Source organism: Dioscorea cayenensis, chromosome 7 (assembly GCF_009730915.1).
Source record: "Dioscorea cayenensis subsp. rotundata cultivar TDr96_F1 chromosome 7, TDr96_F1_v2_PseudoChromosome.rev07_lg8_w22 25.fasta, whole genome shotgun sequence".
In the NCBI taxonomy this organism is placed as follows: domain Eukaryota; kingdom Viridiplantae; phylum Streptophyta; class Magnoliopsida; order Dioscoreales; family Dioscoreaceae; genus Dioscorea; species Dioscorea cayenensis.
The window spans coordinates 20208199-20214809 of record NC_052477.1 but is presented as its reverse complement, the minus strand read 5'-3'; positions in this window follow the sequence as shown (position 1 = coordinate 20214809).

Sequence of the window (6611 nt, the reverse complement as noted above, 5' to 3'; positions counted from 1 at the left end):
TTCTAATTTGGTGATATCCTGACCTTAATTCGAGTTTTGTAAAAATGACGGTTGCTTCAACTGATCTAGTAGGTTGTCGATTTGTTGGAGAGGATACCAATTCTTGATGGTGACCTTGTTAAGAGCTCGATAATCAATGCATATACGCCATCCTTCATCTTTTTTTGGCACTAATATAACTGGTGATTCACATGGAGAGTTGCTTGGTTTAATGACACCTACCTTGACTAGTTTTTCAACTTATTGCTTAATCTCATCATTTTCTAGTGCCAAGTTCCAATACATGCCGATGTTGGGCAAAGTTGAGACTGCCACTAGTTGGATCTCAATTTTCGTGGCTCAACGTGGTGTTAAAATAGTGGCATCATCGAAGAGAGGAATATTCTGCAATAAGGTCACCATTTTACTGTCATACCCCCTGTAAGCAAGAGTAAGTGTAGATGCCTTGCTTTCACCCTCTATTGGTTGTATCAGTATAAAGACAAAACTTTGAGAAGCATTCATCATTCCTCATGCTTGGCAAGCTGTCACCAGATTAACACTTTGCATGATATTATTTCTAATGACAAGATACTTGCGACCATCCTTCTCCAACTAGTACTTCTGTACTTGTTGAAAGTATACAGCATTCCGCTTACAAAGATATGGACCTCCAAAAATCACTTGGTTGACGTCAAGGAACCACCTCGCATGTGACTTCACTTCATCTATGTATTAGTTTGTGATGGCTGTTGCGTAACCGCACGTGTAGGGTTTTACCAAGTAGTATTTAAGATATCGATCCCACAGAGATGATGGTGTTGATTACCGATTAACAAGTAGAGATTAGCTAGGCGAATATATAATAGGAATGTCGGAGGAGTAAAACACGGAATTTAAGTAAAATAAAATTATGCAGAAATTAAAAGTAGAAGAGGCTTAGCTATAAGGACAATTTCAGAAATATTGATCCCTAGGATGGGTTTCACCACAAGGTGTAATGGAGGGTATGTTTTGAATCTCTCTTGAATTAAAAAAAAGTTACTTTGAAGATAATTGCCAAAAGAAATGCTTGTTATCCTCTTTTCAAAGAATAACAAGGTGGTTAATTTAAAGTAACAACTATTTTCATGGTGGTTAGTGTCATGGGGTTGATCCACCTAGATCGACACCGTGCGGCGGCTGACTACGCCCTATAAGCACCAACCAAACCTTCACTCAAAATGGCCCGAGAATTTGGTTAAGGAAGAGACAAAGGGGCAAAGGACACCAAATATGAAGAGAGAAAATCTAACTCTCTTGAAGTGGAATGTTTACAACCTTCACTTGAAGCCACAAACTCACTTGCCTTCGTTAAGGCAATTCTTGCCTCTTTTTATATGCAAAGAACCCAAGAGATAACCTCTCTTGGGTATGCCCGGCCTCATGCTTGACCATGCTTGGTCGTCAGCCCATCTTAGCTCCATGGTATCAACGCCGTCCGTACAACCCGCATCATCCAGCCATGCCGCGCCACACCTTAGCACCTCGCCCTGCCAGTGGCCATGCCCTGCGCCCTGCACTAGGCCGGATTGCCCTCGGGTCTCGAGACCTTGCCCCTGCCCTGACCCTCTGCACTGTGCCATCAGCCTGCGTCAGCTGAGCCATGTCGCCTATGTCAGCCGGAGCCTTACCGAAAGTGACAGGCCCTGCCGCGTCATATCTCTCGGTAAGTGTTCCATGACTTGCCTAAGTCATGGGTATATATTCTAGGCCAATGCTTTAGAATATTTTTGGCCTCTCCCGGCCTAGCACTGCCCGATACTACCACGCCCGCTCGGTCATTGCGCGCGGCCCTGCCGATGCGCCCCGGTCACGTCTCAAGTTAGGTTGCGCGGGAAGTCACACCCGTTAATGACCGACTGTGGTGTCCGACTGTACGGTCTGTACTACCGATGATCTGCCCTCGACCATCGTCTCGGCCTAGCGGCCCGGTCACGCCCGTGCCAAGGGCGGACGCCGCAAAGCCCCGCTACAGTTAGCCGAAATCAAGCCCTTAACTACTAGCCAATTCATCAAAACCTTTAGAAATCCAACCTAGAATCTCAGGTTTGGTTCCAAAAGGATCCAAGACTTAAGGTTCACTATTCAGTATTCCTGGGTCTCTAAAATCATATAAGTAAATGCTTTCACATCCACAAGCTTTCAAGAATTTAAAACCAAATCAAAGCATGATATCCTTGAAAGAAAAGAGTATTCCAAAATACAACCATTTCTCCACAACCTTGGGCTAAACCCAATCCTAGGCTAAGACTTTTACTCTTCTATAACAAGATTACGTACTAAAAGATTAAATCCAAGCATTTTTCATCTCAAAATATAGAGATAAAAAACAAGAGAAACTCCCTGTTCTTTTTTATCAAAACTAAAGGTCCCTTCCTTCTAGATGTTTCTTTCCTTCTTTCAGCCTTCCCTTTTTCTCCTTTTTCTCAACTGCGTTTCAACTCTCTTTTTTATGTCCAGCCTGGGTCCCATTGTCTTTATGTTCCACAGTCAGCCCTGCTACACAGGTAGGCTATGTTTTTCGTTGGGCCTGGTCTTTTTCTGTTTCCTCAGCGGCCAACTGGTTCCAATCCCTTTCTTTAGTTCTCTTTCACTCTAGTACCACCTCCCTAGATGCAAGGAATGCTAAAAAAAGCAAATTTGAACTAAAGAGAAGAATTACACTCAGAAGTTAAGAAGAATGCATGATGAGATGACAAAAATGGAGCCTAATATATAAAGATGTATAGTAAAAAGTTGACGACAACAATGGCGAAGAGAAAGAGACCTAATCTTTGGACAAGGGTGTGATGTTGTCTCTAGACCCAATCTTTGGACGAGGGCTAGCAGAGATCAGATTCTTTTGACTTCCGGTGCCGATGATGGCCTTGATTACTTCTTGCTTCACTTGGATTTTCGATGTGAATTACTCCTTCTCATCAAGTGCACCGAGTGAGTTCAACAGTTTCTCCCTCGATCTCACCATTAATGCAAAGCTTTTGTTTGCCACCTTGACTAGGCCAAGCTTAACCATGTCGTTGGGTTTGATTGTTGCAGTTATGCGCTTTTCTTGATCATCTTTCTTCCATTTCTTTGGGAAAACTCTGGATGTACCTTCCAACATTTCTCCTTGATGTGTCCCATAATTTTGCAATGCTCATAGAATTTCTTTTCACTGGTGAAAGGTGTCGCCACTTGCTCTTAAATTTTTTCTTTAGACGATGATTATTTAATGTTTCTTACTTCAACCCGTTCGACTTTTGCCCATTGGTTCTATTTTTTTTACTTCAATGGCCATAGCGATGCTGCTCGCTGCTAGGAATATCTCCTGCTGAGTCTAGCCGCAACTTGTTTTGAATTTGCCAGTGCAATCTCACATCATACTTGATGAAGATATTTTCATTGTTCGTTGAAATCTCCAACACGACTGCGAGGCGTCAAAACTCAGTGGTGTAATCTCGGATTGTTTGCCCATGTTTTTACCAAACGCTATGACCATCAATCTTGTGAATACCCCATCAGATAGAATTCATGCATGAGAGCCGAATGAATTTACTCCATTTCACGTCCTAATCTTTCCTAGTCTTTAAGGGAGAATTCCCAAAGCCAAGATATGGCTTGTTAATTTCAGTCTTACAAAAGCAACTTTCTCACTACTACTGAAATCATACAAAGTGAAGTCTCTAGTTCTTAAATCCATGAGTCTAGCTTCTCAGTTTTGACAGAGCCATTAAATGTCGGGATGTCAATTCTTGCTTCCACCTTGAATGGCTGATGAGATACTTGAGCCATCCGTGCACTAGTCTTACCATTTGGATTATCTTCTTCATCTTCTTTCGAACTTGCAGTATTTTCATATTTATCCTTCAATCGCGTTGATTGAGCTCTGGGCGGAATAGATGATTGTGATTGAATCCATGTAAGCACAGACTCAAGTTGATTGGCCAACTTGTCAACCTGGTAAAAAGTTCGCTTTGCTCTGCTCTTCTACTTTCTTCAGCTGCCATTGTCGACGTTGGTCGGCTCTTGTTTGTTGGCCGTCGATGACTCTGCAACACGATAAGAGGTTCACCGGATGCTTTGTAGCTGGACTTGGTTTGCACCATACACAAGCGGTTCAAACTTGGATCTAATACCACTTGATCCGTCCAAGGGTTTCTCAACACAACATCCTTGGATGGATATTTAAAAATAAAGTAAAACACCAATGAAAGTAAGAACAAGATAAGACAAAAAAAAAGGAGGCTCTTTCCGATATTGATGATCTCTCTTTAATACCCGCTGTCACACTCTTTACAATGAGTTTAAGCCCCCCACTCTTCCACTCACTTTCCATGTATAAAGAAATGAAGTTTTCTCTCATGTTGTGGACGTGAACAACGTAGCAATGTGGCTTCTCATGCATTCTTGTGCATGGATTCAGGTAGGCATACCCACTCAACCATGTTTCTAGGTGCATGGTTACAAGCCACAACAACCTTGACCCACTTCGTTGACTTTTTCTCCTATGTGCTCGAACCTTCATCGAACATGTCGAAGAGTGCCCCAGATCATAAATTGTGTTGGCAAGTGCACCCAAGTATGGAGTGGATTAATCAAGTCTTATTTGATGAGATTTACTCAATATTGAGGAACTTTGAGAAGTTGAGGAAGTGATTTTCTTTCACAATATTAAATAACATTAATAGATGAATATGAGAAGGGGTTCATAGTTATTTTAAAAACATTTTTTATAGGCTATTGTTTGATGGTTGATCTTGGTCTGCCAACTTGTGGAAGGTGTAAGTTCCATTGACATCCTAGTACTTTGGGTCCATTTTACTATGATGTGGATAAGGGTGTTTGGCATTCAACTGCAAAAGTGTCCAAATAGTGAATTTCATATATATCTGGATATGTAGATAGTAGCATAGATATTTAGATGTGTTTGTATATGTATATTTCTGTGGACATCATTTTTAAAGGAGCAGGTTATATCGTAATAAACCATGTTGTGTTGGGAAGATAGAACTACTAATAAGAGAATAAAAAGTGAAATCAAATTCCTTCAATCATAAATACTCACAAAAATAACAAACGATTGAAACGGTGAAGAAGATCAGGAAAAATCATGATTTTGAAAAAAAAAGAAAAGGATAAAAACAATTTATGGAGTTTAAAAAGGTTGGAACTGATGAGGCAGATTACCAAATAAAAGGTTGAAACTGAAAATCAAAGAAGGAACATTAAGATGGAATGTTGGAGTGGAAAAGAAATATGCACTGGCTAGAGGCCATAATGCAGGGGGCATGTGAACCATGGCTCCCACATATCACCGCTAGCCTACAAGGATAAGCAGGATATGTTGTTTATGCTGCATTTGATGACATTGTTTTTTGTGAATGGTGTTTTCGCGATGGGGTGTTTGCTGAAGGTGAGTTAATTAGAATGGTTTTGGGATTCTAACTGTATGTGTTAATCTTTTTTTCCCCTCCAAATTTGATAAGGGATGCATGAACTTCTTTGGGGTCTTAAAATTAGTTGGCGTTTCACACATAATCAACAATAGAGGCATTGGTGTAATGGGGCATCATAAGAACTTGGAGGAGATTGAAATGGGTTCTGTAATGCTTAGTGGGTGTGAAATTTATGGCATGAGAGGAACAATATAGCATTTGAGAATAAGCATACTATGGTGTCAAGTATTCTTCATTCTATTCAAGGTTTATTGTAGAATTCCGTTGATGGGAAAAGATGAACTAGGCTGTGGGTAAATATGTGTCCATGTGTATAATTTTGTGTTTGGTCTCACATATGGAGAAGGCTGAAATGATTAGGTAAGAGAGGTTTTTGGGGCACTCTATGTAACTAAACTTGGTTGTAACATCTCTGTATGTTTTATGCCTTTTATTTCCATGATAAAATCACTTTTTTGGTCTCTGTACTTTGCCTCAATATCCATTTTCATCTTTGGAATTTGAAAATGTTCAATATGGCCCTTGTATTTGTCCTTTTACTCAATTCCATCCCTCTACTTTTAAAATGTCAATATGCATGTCAGTCACTTGGCATACGATCTGAAATATATGATTGTTTTATCCACGTTACCCATTCCATTTTTTTTATTATCATTTTTAGAACCACTAATGAGATGCTAATGTGGTATAATTTGATCAACTTGGTAGGATATATTACCATCCATTTCTGTCATAAATTTCACATCCATTAGGAAAAGCTAATAAAACAATTATATCTTTTGAATATTTTGTGTATGGAACATTCTTACAAGCATAAGGATGAGAATGAACAAAAGACAAAGTACAAGGACTATGTTGCGCATTTTGAAAGTAGATGAATGGAAATGAACATTAAGGTAAATTACAATGACCAAAAATGGCTATATCATTTTTTTCCTTTGAATTAGGAGCACCATAGAATTTTTCTTAATTAACCAATAGTTATTTCAATTAAGTTTATGTTTCTAATTAGTTATCATATGATCATGGGGGTTTAATAAGTTGGATGGTTGGCATAAGATTGGTGTTATTTATAATGTGGCTAAGTTTATAAGAGGTTGTTACAGCCCTAGAATAAATTGTCTTTAAGATTGTGTTTGATTGGGTATTAGAGAG